Source organism: Sceloporus undulatus, chromosome 1 (genome assembly GCF_019175285.1).
Source record: "Sceloporus undulatus isolate JIND9_A2432 ecotype Alabama chromosome 1, SceUnd_v1.1, whole genome shotgun sequence".
Classification (NCBI taxonomy): Eukaryota; Metazoa; Chordata; class Lepidosauria; order Squamata; family Phrynosomatidae; genus Sceloporus; species Sceloporus undulatus.
The window spans coordinates 261,024,576-261,037,842 of NC_056522.1; the positions used below are offsets into that span (position 1 = coordinate 261,024,576).

General features: G+C 42.9%; 1 protein-coding gene across 3 annotated transcripts in view; it reads left to right on the plus strand.

Annotated features, from left to right (window-relative positions):
* The window catches only part of SYT12 (synaptotagmin 12), an 84,979-nt gene that overhangs the window by 9,970 nt on the left and 61,742 nt on the right, over positions 1-13,267 (plus strand). For 2 of the 3 annotated variants that reach the window (XM_042465525.1, XM_042466351.1), the window contains exon 2: positions 3,491-3,560. The exons of the other annotated variant lie outside the window; for it this stretch is intronic. The gene's annotated coding sequence lies outside the window, so the exon portion shown is untranslated. The remainder of the gene's footprint in view (positions 1-3,490; positions 3,561-13,267) is intronic. 3 annotated transcript variants of the gene reach the window in all.

Consider the following 13,267-nt stretch of genomic DNA (forward strand, 5'->3'; position numbering starts at 1 on the left):
CCCTCTGGTGTGCCCCTCGCCTTGCCGCTGCTTGCTGGAACCCTCTGTGGGACCGTCTATGTCCATGGCAGTGACGGCGGCAACAGCACTCCGTCTCCTTCTGCTCCTCCTTCCCCTGCCAGCTCTTTTGCAAGCTGGCCTGGGGCTTCCTTGCCCTGGCCCCGTTTCGGCCCCAGAAATCACATCCAGAAAGGAAGAGGAGGAGGAGAAAGGCAGCAGGGAGGGAGGAGAGGAGCCAGGAAGAGAATACCTGTCCAGAGAGACCTCCGGAGGAGTGGGCGAGACTAAGCCAGCTGAGCGGCCCTGATTTCTTCGAGGTGGCTGTCAGGCTAGAGAGGTCCCACACCCAGCTCTCTCCCTCCAGGCAGCAGCCCCAAAACCGGTCCCTAAAAGCAGAACCCTGCTCTGGAAGGTGAGGGTTTGCGAATGTGAATCAGAACCATCATTCCCACTCCCCTGAATTAATTTTTTTTTACAAAAAACACTCTGCTGAATCGATTTTTTCCCAAAAGAACCGCCAAAATACTAGCATCTGAAAAAAGCAAGTTTTTTGGATTTGTTTTATCACGAATCAAACTGAACACAGTCACGTCTGAAATGGTTCGCAGTTTGAACCACACACATATAAATTGATCAGGAAATCAATTCATTCTCTGGTGGAAATGAGCCCTAAATGTGGATTAAGTACCAAAGGAGTAAATGCAGTTACAATGGCTTTCTCTCATAGAAAACCTGTCTCTCCACTTTTTTTGTGTGCAGGAGAGAAAATGTTTTTTTTCTGGCATTTGAAAACAACATCTATCTCTCTTCACTCCCAAATCTGTATCAAAGAATACCGTTATGAAGGAAACTTTTGGAATGCAATCAGACTGTTCTGACTGAAAAGAAAACACAAAATACTGAAATTCCCTACAGGTCTTTCTTTTGTCTTCTTCATGGCTGATCTTTTTTGTTTTGTTTTCATCCTGGTCTACTTGAAAGCCTTTATCTTTGTAACAAGCTATTGATAGAGAGAAATGGTAGAGATTTTTCATATCTGTATAAACATTTGTTTAATGAAAGCCTTTATATACCTCTCTTCATTCTTTTTAGACTTTCAGGCCAATGTTGGAATGATGGCGGGTTAATACCATACTGAAAGAGAAAATTAAAACAAAATTTCAGGCAAATTAAAATGCCTAGATTAAAAAATGCATTCTTGCTTGTTGCTGAGAAGTGAAGACTGCAGCATAGCTGCTTTGCTGTGTGAGGAAGAGCATCCCAAAACCAGCTTACTACTGTTGAGAAAGCCTTTTCTTTTGTTGTTAAGCAGCTGTCTCTGCTAAAGTATCTCAGTAGAGTGAAGTCAAAGGCTTTCACAGCCAATATACATAGTTTTTGTGGGTTTTTGGGCTGTGCTGCCGTGTTATGGAAGAGTTTATTCCTGACATTTCACCAGCAGATTAATATGGAAAGAGACAATCCCTCATTTTTGGATCTCAAGCTACTTAATACTGTACCAGTATCTTGAATTGGACAAGAAAGTCAGTGAGATCCTTTTCTTCATTTCCTTTAAAAAATTATTATGACATGCATAGTTCTGGTCATACCACTTAATGTTCTAGTGGCTGAATTCTGCACTAATTCAAATCTATAAATTGGCTTCTGCGGGAGGCCCACATGTAAGAGGAAACCAGCCAGGAGATTATCAAAACAGGTGGCCAGACCATCCCTGGCAAGAAACAGCCACAGCTGGGAAACCAGTTGGTGAAAGACATTTTCACCAACTTTTTACTGAGCCCACCTGCTAAGTGACATACCTGGAGCACAGTGCCACCACAGCCATGCATGGGCTCCTGCAGCTACATGGTGTTTCCAGCAGTGTTTTGTGGCCAGAGGGACTGGCTTTTCGCAGCCCATTTACAAGAGCTACAGTTCCACAGAATCCCATTTCCTTGTTTGGCAGCACTGCAGTTGGTCTAATCAGTTCAAAAACCTTTCAGCCAGGAGCAGATAAGCCCTGCTGTTGTTGGTGTTTTATTTTTTAAAGTTAATTAGAATTCATTCTTATTGGGCCAAGATGACCAAAGACCAGTGGAACCAATACTGTTAGTCCAAGTGAAGTTGTGCTGAGTCCCTTCCCTACCTAAGGGTGTTGGAATTACTTAGGCCTACTCTCACCCTAGCCTAACTGTTTCAGTGTTGTGGCTGTATTCCTGGACTAGAGCAGATCCGCATTTAGCGTAACCTTATCCACCCCCTTTTTGGCTCTTTGCAGCAGATCTTAGCCCACAGACTAGTTCTTCTGTCAGATTGGTAGGTAGATTTTTGTGATCAACTGGCAGGTGAGTTCTCGCAGCAGAAGTGGGTTCTGTCTAATCACAATCCCTACAACTCTGGCACATTGTTGAATTATGCTTACCCTACCCATTAGTTAAAGTACTTTTTAAAGGGGACCTCTCTGAATGGTTTACATAAAAACAGTGAAGCAATAAACATGGACAAAACTAAAGAAATAAACCAGAATTGTCCTTACAAGGCCATTCTCAGCTATCTTCAAGGTATGGTGATCCTTGAGTAGTCCTGTAATGGAAGCTGGGGGAACCAAGCTTATAGTGGTCATTTTATAGGGCTGCTGGATTTGGACTTGGAAAATCTGTATCCCTGCTCAATCTAGACTGGATTTAGAGATATTTCTTACCAGCATTTCCCATCTGTGTTATAGAAATAAAATTGTGAGCTACTCCGTTTGATGAGTGAATGAGAAAAGAAAAATATTGAGCTTTAGAACCTGGCTAGTTTATAAATCTAATAAAATGCAACATTTTAAAAAATGAGCTTTTGTCTAATACCGAGGTGTAGCTGTCAGATGCCATCGTTACATTACAAACGATGTGAAAGTGTTTGGGTCATTGTTTAGTCAATGTTTACTCACTGGCTATGTTTCTATTGCTGACTGCAATGTGTCTGAGACTCATCATGTAAATAACGCAGAATTGATGGGTCTTTTGGGATTAATGTCTCAAAATATGCAATTTGGAGAGTGGGAATAGTTTGTGTATTTACATTTTAAAATTCAGTTTGTGATCATTCTTGAAATTATTAGTCCACTGAACATACCCTTCCCAGAATACCACAAGCCAAATGCAGATTCTTCTGTCAAGGAACATATAGCACTAGGGGAGGGGAGTAGAGAAGAGCAGTGGGAGGCATAAGAACAAATGGTTGCTGCACACACCCCAGGCTTTCAGTATTTATTCAGTAGTAAGTTCTACTATATTTGGTCTGGCTTATTCCCAAGAAAGGGTGCATAGGACTGCAGGCTTATTTAGACTAGGGGTTAGGCTAGAGGTTTCATACTGCAGATGTATTAGGATACATGGCCAGTGGCCATGTTGGCTGAAAATGATATAATATATGCCTGCCAGTGCATCTAGAGGACTTTATTTGGGGAAGGATGCACTAGTGAAGTAGAAATTAATTGTTTTGTATCTTTCCTGTTCCATTTTAGATGATTCAGGGCCAGTGTGATCACATACTTCAGCACCAAGGATAGCTACAGTAATCATTTACTATCTCAGGTACTGTTGCAGTTTGTATATACATTGCATTCATATTTGATCTGCACAACACAGTGGCTTATATTTCGGCCTCAATACTGCACTAAAAATTGGATGTCCCTAGCATGTTTTAGAGATGTTTATGGTGTCACATGATTTGATCGTTTATGCATAGGTCTACTAGAATTGCTAACAGAAGTCCCAGGATGCTTAAATCAGAGCTTGGAGATGTTATTAAAGTGTCAAACTGGTTTCTCTTTAAAATTTACAAGGAATGCTCACAAATCACAAATAGTGAGTGATAAAAGATACAAGTAATGTGTTAGCTTTTTTTGTTATTGTTTGGAAGATATCCCAAATCTGGCTTTAAAAAAAAAGCAGATGATGGGTAACACCAAAAAGATGTGATGTGGACTGCATGTGCAGTGCAGACATAAGCCATTTTGAAACCACTTCAACTGGCGTGGCTCAGTGCTTTGGAATTCCTGGGAACTATAGTTCGTTCTGGCACCAGAGCTTTCTTACAGAGAAGGCTAACTGTCTCACAAAACTATAATTCCCAGAATTCCATAGCAATGAGCCAAGACAGTTAAAGTGGTGTCAGTCTGAACTTTTTCTGCAGTGCAGATGCATCCATGGAAAAGAAACAAAGGGCCTGTGCAGACCAGCCATTAAGGCTGGCCTAGGGCCAGAGTTGTGGTGTGGTGTCCACATGCACACACCCTGACTCCGCCCCCATGGCGGCATGATGCCATGTGCCACACCACATGGTGTGCGGCATCATGGTGCTCCTCTGGTGCTGTGTTCAGATGACACAGAGCCAAAGGAGTGCAGTAAAGCCATGGCGTGGTGGCCACAGTTTTTGCCGCTCCTTTTTGCACCCTGGAATGGCAAGATTGGGGCTGCAGCATGTGGTTGCCGTGGCCCCCATCAGGTGAAGATGGAGGCGGCTGCAGGCTGCCCCTTAGGGGTGGTATGCACAGCCCCAAAGTTTCTTGTCACATCACACCTGATCCTGGCTTAGGTCCAAAACACACTGCAGAAATAATCCAGTTTGATTGCTTTAATTCTCCTGGCTCGGTGCTCGGGAATCCAGGAAATTGTAGTTTATTGTGGCACCAGAGCTCTCTGACAGAGAAGGATCAATGTCTCACAAAACTACAGCTTCTACAATTTCCTGACATTGAGATAGGGCTGTTACAATGGTCCCAAACTGAGTATTTCTCCAGTGTGTTTAGGATCTTAATCAATGACCAAATTTGTGACATTTGTCATATTGGCTGCAAAATCTTATATTACTTCTTTCTTTTAGCTGCAGGCAGCTGTGCCGTGCATGCGTAGTTTTGCTAGACCAAAATCTGAAGAATCCTAAAAACATTCTCAGATGTCTCCCAGGAGCACCAATTAAATTTAAATGAAGTATGGCACATGGAGAACCTGTGTGCCTTGTTTGCAACCCAGGAGAGATGTCAGAGTACTTTCAGGCCCCTTCAGACTCCATAAAAGAGAATTGGTGGGTGTCCAGTGTTTCTGCTTTTGCATAAAAATAGCCCAAAACAAGATTAGTTTAGAAGAGTGGTGACAGCAGAGAGGCACAGCTAGTGGGTTCTGGAGATGGTAATTTGACTCCTGTACCTACATTCTCTAATTTGTCCATCCATTTTTTAAAATTAGAAAAAAAAATTGCAGCTACATAGAGGCCTCTTGGACTCCACTTTCACCTCTTTTTTTGGTTTTGCTTAAAAATTGTTTCTCCTCGAAGCTTCAAGGAGCAGCAGTTCTCTAGAGCAAGATGTGCCCTCCACACTTTCTCCTAGTAGAAAATCTGTTTAAAAAAACAAGGATGTGTTTTTCTTTCAAACCAGAAGTTATCTTGGTCACCTCTGAGTTCATGTGGAAGGGCTGGTGCAACCCTTGGAAGGTCCTGTGGCTGGCGCAATGGATCCTGGATCTCTGGCATTTGCCCCACCCCTGTTGTAAGCCATCCTAAGATAGCAAGAGACATTGTGCACAGAAAACCAACCTTGGGAAGGCCTTCAGTTACTGAATCAAGGAAGGAATATTTTGGTCAACAGAAGAGCCTGTGAACCACCCTCTCACAAAGACAGTTTTCTAAAAGAAGGCGCAACCATCCTTTTCCCTTCAAAGTGGTGTGTGTGTGTGTGTGTGAGAGAGAGGAGAGAGGAGAGGAGAGAGGAGGAAAAAATTGCCAAGTTACAATATTTCCCCTTGTTCTCCCTAAAATTACTATAATGGAGGAGGGGTAAATATGTCTATGAAGGTACCTTTTAAATACAATTTCTGTTCCTGAATGCCTTTTTTGGGTGGCTTCTGTCTTTCTCTCTCTGAGGCCTCTATGTAGCTGTAGAGGGATTCTCTTCTCACGTCATCTTCCCCACCACAAATTGCACAGAATCCCCCAGTTTCTTATATATTGCACAGAAATAGATTTGAGCTAAATATAACAGAATCTAGAGGCATTACCCATGCACTGCTTTGGGAGACTATCCCTCCAGGACATTGTGATATAATAAACCGTTTGTTGGGAAGAAACGATTTACTCTCTGGCATAATCTATTTTGCAGTGACCTCTGAATAAGGCCAATTCCATATGAAATGACTTGGCTGATATTATCCGCACAGAGTCCTTGCATAGAGAAAATGAGGCAAGTGATGGGGAAGTAATGAGAATGGGCTAAAAAGCAAGAATAGGAATCAGATAGTTGTAGAATTTGAAAGAATTGGAGGAGGAGAGCAGTGGTCGAAAGCATAATCGGTTATTTTGATGGGACATTAGAAGAGCGAGAGGGTTGAACTGCCAGAGGACTGTGGAAGGCTAGCTTCAAAATAATAAGAACACACACCTATTTGTACAGTAATTTTTTGCATATTTCCTTTCAAAGGTTTTGATTATAGCTTATTAAATTAGAAGCATGAAAAATTCTAACCATGTCAGATCTTAGAAGACATGAAGATTTTCTCCAGTCAGTGCAAGATCTTGTTTTCCCAGAGAGTGAAGCAGGCTCTCTAGTAAGAGATGGTCAGCAAAGCCAAAGCATCAAGAAAGCCAAAAGAAGTTGAGCCACGTTGCTAAACTCCAAATGATTTAATGATCTATGATTAGATCTTTTGGTCACTCATTTTTACCAGAACTGCATGATGAGCCCAGAGTGGATTGGGAGCATTCCTTTCCTCCACCTTTCAATCTGTGTCTGAGGGTCTTGCAGCGTAAACACTCAGTTACTATCTTCTATTTCTCTATATGTTCCTATCCCACAAGAATATGTCCAAAGTGGCTAACATCATATCAAATGAACAACAATAAATATTAACAGTAAAAAAAATTAGAACAGTTGTAACAAAGTATCAATAAATATAATGAAAAAAGTTATTAATCTACACAACTTGTATAGAACAAAAAAACAGCATACCTTTCTGCTGCATCTGTACTGTAGGCTTACGTTTATGAGGTTCTTGATATGGACTGAAACTGTCTCCATTTTGACATTTGCTTGTAGTTTGGTTGGCCAATATAGTGCTTTCTCTCTTTCTGATAGTGGCTCTGAGTACAGTTGTTGTTAGCCGCTCTCAAATTAACCTCAACTCATGTTGACCCTATGAATGAGACATCTCCAAGCCCTTTATCCTCCACTGCTTGGTCTTGTAGATTTAGGCCTGTGACCTCCCTGAATGAGTCTATCCATTTGGCATGCAGTCTTCCTCTCTTTCTGCTACCCCCTGCTTTCCATGTCAGTGTGCCTCGGTTACGACATTAATTCGTACCGCCGCTTTCGTACCCAAAAGCCTTCTAAGCGATTGCCATGGCGCAATGGAAAAGCCCCGATTCCGTGCGAAAAAGCCGAAAAGCACCCAAAGTTTTTCGTACCCGAAAAACTTCCGTAACCCGAAACACAATTCCCTATGGGATTTTTTCGTATCCATTCGTACCTGGGTATTTCGTTATCCCGAGGTACACTGTATTATTGTCTTTTCTAGGATTCATGCCTTCTCATGATGTTGTAGCACAGCATGACCACTCAATTTACTCTCTTGACTTCCAGGGGACTGTTCCGACATGCTGGTCTAGGACTCAATGTTTATCTTTTGGCTGTCCATGGTATTCTCTCGCATTCTTTTCCCGCATTGCATCTCAAATGAATTTATTTTTCTTTTTATCCACTTTCTTCACTGTTTCATTCTCTCACATCCATACATGGTGATGGGGAATACATGAAATTGATTACTGTAACTTCATTGCTCTGTTGTATATCTTTACTCTAGTCTCAGGATCTTGTCTAATTTTTCATGGCTGTCCTTACCATTCCTAGTCTTCTTCTGATTTCTTGACTGCGTCTCCATTCTGATCACTGTTTGATTTAAGATATGAGAATCTTTACTATTTCAATTTCTTATTGTTTAGGCTAAATTTATAGAGTCCTCCATGATAATATTGTTATTTTCTTTATTTCATCAACAAGCCTGCCTTTGCACTTTCTTCTTTGACCTTCCTTAGTAATATTTCAAGTCCATGTTTTCTACTAGTAATTGGTGGATCTGCATCTTAGATTGTTGATGTTCTTTCTTCCTATCTTTTCTCCTTCTTCCAAGACTTAATCTGATCTTCATGTGTATTCTGCATAAAATTGAACAATGGATTCTAATATGCCAGCCTTACCTGACCCCTCACCAACTGGAAACCATTCTGTTCCTTCAGATTCTGTTCTAACCGTTGCCTTTGTCCTAAATATAGATTTCTCTCAGACCTGCTTCCAAAAAAACAGCCCTGTATACAGAAGACCTCAGGGAAAGGAAGCGGGTTCTGCGACGTCTAGAGCGCGACTGGCGAAGACATCAGGACTTAGCCGACAAGGCACTCCTGGACTCTCTTTGAAGGCCTACGTGAGTGGCAATAAGTGCAGCAAAGAATTTGTTCTTGCTTGCACGTATTGCGTCCGCGGAGTCGCGTCCGGCAGAGTGTTCAGGGTAGTGAGGGAGCTGACACAACTGCCCCCCTCCCTGAACCCTATTTTAGAACCATCTAAAGCTGCTGTGACAAATTTTACAACTTCTTCGTGGATAAAATCTTCGGATAAGGCTGATCTCGACGCCAGTATTTCTTCAGAATCTATTACAGAGGTGTCCAAGAGCTTCCATGGCCCCTGTTATACTGGATCACTTTGAGTTTGTATACGAGGAAGTGCGACAAGACTCTCGAAGCGTTAGAAGACGACATGCTCTCTCAATCCCTGTCATGGCTGGCGGCTCGGGGGGGGGGATACGGTGCTCACTTGTTGCACTGCATAATTAATCTCTCTAAGAGGGGACAATTTTTCCCATCAAAATTAAATTAGCTGTGGTCAAACCCTGCTAAAAAGCCCTCTCTAGACCCCTGACTCAGGGGTAGGCAACCTTTTTGAGCCGTGGGCCGGGTTGCTGTCCCTCAGACAACTGGGGGGCTGAGCCAAAAAATAAATAATTAAATATTTTAAAATTAAATATATATAATAAACCAGGACAAATGTAGGCAAAAATTTTCAATGGAAGACACTTTTTAAAAAAAATGGAGGACACGCGAAAAAAATTGCTGATTTAAAAAAAAAGTTAATTATAAATGCATGTTTCTGAGCTTCTATAGACAATTGCCCCCCAAGGCCCCGGTGGCAATGGCGGCAGGACCGGGCCTGGGCTGCATCCGGCCCGCGGCCACGGTTGCCTACCCCTGCCCCTGACTCATAACAACTACCGGCCTATATCGCTGTTGCCATTTTGTGGTAAGGTGATTGAGAGGCAGTGGCCTTCCAGCTTCAGCCAATCTTGGATGAACGGATTTTCTGGACCCCATTTCAAACCGGCTTCCGGGTGGGCTATGGAGTTGAGACTGCCATAGTCGCCCTAGTCGATGATCTCCGTCTGGGCATGGACAGGGAAGCGTGTCTCTGTTGTGCTTTTGGACATCTCAGCGGTGTTTTAGCTACCCTGACCATGTGATCCTTCTGGAAAGCCTGGGGAGTTAGATATCGGGGGCACTGCGCTCCAGTGGTTCCGTTCCTACCTCTCGGGTAGATTCCAAGTGGTGCGCGCTGGGACGTTTGCTCTGATAAGAGGGCGCTTACATCTGTGTCCCTCAAGGAGCTATTCTGTCCCCCATGCTATTTAACATTTACATGAAGCAACTGGGAGAGAATATCCGGAACACGGGGCGCGGTGTTATCAGTACGCTGATGCACACCAAATATGTTTCTAAGTGTCTCCGACTGATGCGAGTGACTAGGATGGCATCTCTCCTCTAAATGCTTGCTTGGAGTCGGTATGGGCTGGATGAGGGAAAAACAAACTCAGTGTGAATCCAGGGAAAACGGAAGTACTGGTGATAGGTCCCGGATCTGGGTGGTGAGATTTGCCATCCTGTCCTGAACGGGGTCACGCTCCCCTTGAAGGACTTGGTCCGCAGCTTGGGGTGCTCTTGGACTCTTCGTTCCAGTTGTCATCTCAGGTGGATGCCGTCGTCAGGAGCGCTTGTTATCAGCTTCGGCTGATACGCCAGCTGCGTCCTACCTGGACCGGGGGGACCTTGAAACTGTAGTACATGTTTGTGGTAACTTCTCGATTGGATTTCTGTAACGCACTCTACATGGGGCCACCCTTGTACAAACCCGGAAGCTACAGTTGGTGCAGAATATGCAGCGAGATTGGTCGCTGGTTGTTCCAGATGACCATAAACTCCCCCTCTTGAAAGATCTTCATGGCTGCCTATTCGCTTCCAAGCTCAATACAAGGTGTTGGTAATGACCTATAAAACCTAAATGGCTTGGGCCAGTGGTACTTGGGGACCGCCTCTCCCCAATAATCCGCTCCGCACACTTGGTCAACAGGGATGAAATTGTTGGAGGTCCCAGTGACACGCTATGTGAGGACCTCACAGAGGGCATTTTCTGTCATGGCCCCAAAATTCTGGAATAGTCTCCCAGACGCTCTCTGCTCCACCACATCTTATGGTCTTTTTAAAAAGAACTTGAAGAATATTCTTTTCCCAAGCCTTCCCACATGAAAATCATTTCTTCCCTACCCCTTTTCATTGACGACCCTGGATTGTATATATTGACTTCCCCCTTTCTCCTGGCCCTTTGCTGTTAGTGTTGTATTGTTTTTATACGTGTTTTTAACTGATTTTATGGAATGTTTTGTGCTGTTGTTCACCGCTTTGATCAGGTTTTGGAAAAGCAGGATACAATAACTATATTATTATTAGTATTATTATTATTTCTCATCATGACTATCAGATTGTATTGGCACTATGGCACTCCCATGTCTTTAAGAGCATTCCTCACTTTTTGTGTATCCATGCAGTCAAAATTTTGCGATATCTAAAGTACAGTACATTCTGATTTTCTTTGGATCCTTGATGCTCTCCATCAGTTCCACTATGTGTTTCCTATTGCCTCTGCCTTTTGTGAACCCCCTTGCACCTCTGGAGTTTCTCTCTCCATGTATGATTAGAATCTGTGTTGCAGAATTTTAAGCATATTTTGCTTGATAAGAAATTAATGCTATGGTCATATAGTTGCTACCGTCCTTTTGTGTCTCCCTTTTGTCGATGGGATGAATATTGAACATTTCCAGTCCATTGGCTACCATTTTGTTTCCATATGTCTTATGTTATTTTGTTTACACTGGAGTTGATAGTATCTATGTATTATATCAGTTCAGTTGGAATATCATTGTTCCTGGTGATTTTACATCCCAATTTCTCTTACTGCAGCTTTCACCTCAGGTTCAACAGTGGTGGTGAACATATGGCCACGTAACCCAGAAGTGGCACTCAGAGCCCCTCTCTATTGGCACACACACCATCACCTCAGTACAGTTTGCCAGAGTTTGTTACAGTGTGCCCACGTCATATGCGGATGCCCCATACGGGCTTCCTTTCAGGGAGGTGCATGGGGCGCCGGGACAGCATGTCCTATTAGAATAATGGGGCTGTGCTTTGTGGCGTGCATGTGCCACTGCACCATGCATGAACTGGTTTGAGAAACCAGGCATAGTCAGACCCACACTCTGTAACTTTAGGAGAGTGAATTTCAGAAACTTAAGAGAAGAATTGAGGGCAATTCGTGGTCAGAAATATCTAAAGATAAAGGAGTTCAGGACGGGTGGGACTTTTCACAAGGGAGATACTGAAGGCACAATTTCAAACGTTCCAGAGAAAGAAAAATGGGAGGTGTCTCAAGAAACCAGGATGGGGACTAAGCAACTTTCAACCGAGCTAAGTTTGAAACAGAACATGTATAAGAATGGAAAAAGGGGAAATCACGAAAAGGAATTCAAAGAAATAGCAGGCATGTGTAGGGGGTAAAGTCAGAAAAGCTAAAGCACAGATAACTCAGCCTTGCTAGAAAAGGTTAAAGACAACAAAAAAGGCTTTTTTGGATATTGTCTGCAGCAAAAGTAAGAAGAAGGAAATGGTAGGGCACTGCGTCGAGAAGATGGCAAAATGTTACAGGGACAGAGAAAAGGCAGAATTACTCAACACCTTCTTTGCCTCAGTCTCTCAAAAAAGGAAAAGGGTGCTCAACCTGAGGATAATGGAGCAGAGGACAGAATAGGGGATTTCCGCACAGAATAAGTAAAGAGTAGTAGAGGAACACCTTGTTAGTCTAAATGAATTTAAGTCTCGCGGCCAGATGAACCCACCACGGGTATTAAAAGAACTGGCAAATGTAATATCGGGAACCATTGCAATAATCTTTGAAAACTCCTGGAAAACAGGAGAAATCCCAACAGATCGGAGGAGGGCACAACCATCTTCAAAAAGGGGAAAAAAGGGATCCCAACAATTATCGTCCAGTTAGGCTGACATCATACCAGGAAAGATTCTGGAGCAGACATTAAACAAAGAGTTCTGTGAACATCTAGAAGGCAATGCCATAATCACAAAAACTCAACATGGGTTTCAGAGAAAGATCATGCCAAAACAAATCTATATCTTTTTTTGATAAAATTAGCAGCTTGTTAGATGAAGAGAATACTGTGGTATAGTATATCTTGATTTCAGTAGGCCTTTGACAAGGTTTTCCCATGACATTTTGCAAACAGCTTGTAAATGTGGACTAGACAAGGGTAAATGTTTACATGGATTTGTAACTGGTTGACCGGCCAAACTCAAAGGGTGCTCAACAATGGCTCCTTTTCATCCTGGAGAGAGTGACCAGTGGGGTCCCACAGGGCCTGTCCGGGGCCAGTGTTTATTCAACATTCTTATCATGACCTGGATGACAGAATTGGGAGCATACTTATCAAATTGCAGAGACATCAAAGGTAGGAGGAAGCTAATGACCTGAATAGACTAGAAAACTGGGCCAAAGCTAACAAAATGAAATTCAACACAGAGAAATGTAAGGTACTGTATTGCACTAGGCGGAAAAATAAATGCACAAAATAGGATTGGGGACACCTGGCTGAATGAAACTATGTGTGAAAGGGATCAGGAGTCCAAGTAGACCACAAGTGAACGTGAGTCAACAGTGTGATGGGTAGCAAAAGGCCAATGCAATTTAGGCTGCATCAATAAAGTATAGTGTTCTAGATCAAGAGAAGTAACAGTGCCACTGTATTTGCTTTGGTCAGGCCCCACCTGGATATTGTGTCTAGTTCTGGGTGCCACAATTCAGAAAGGACATTGAGAAACTGGAGCGTGTCCAAGGAGGGTGACAAAAATGGTGAAGGGTCTG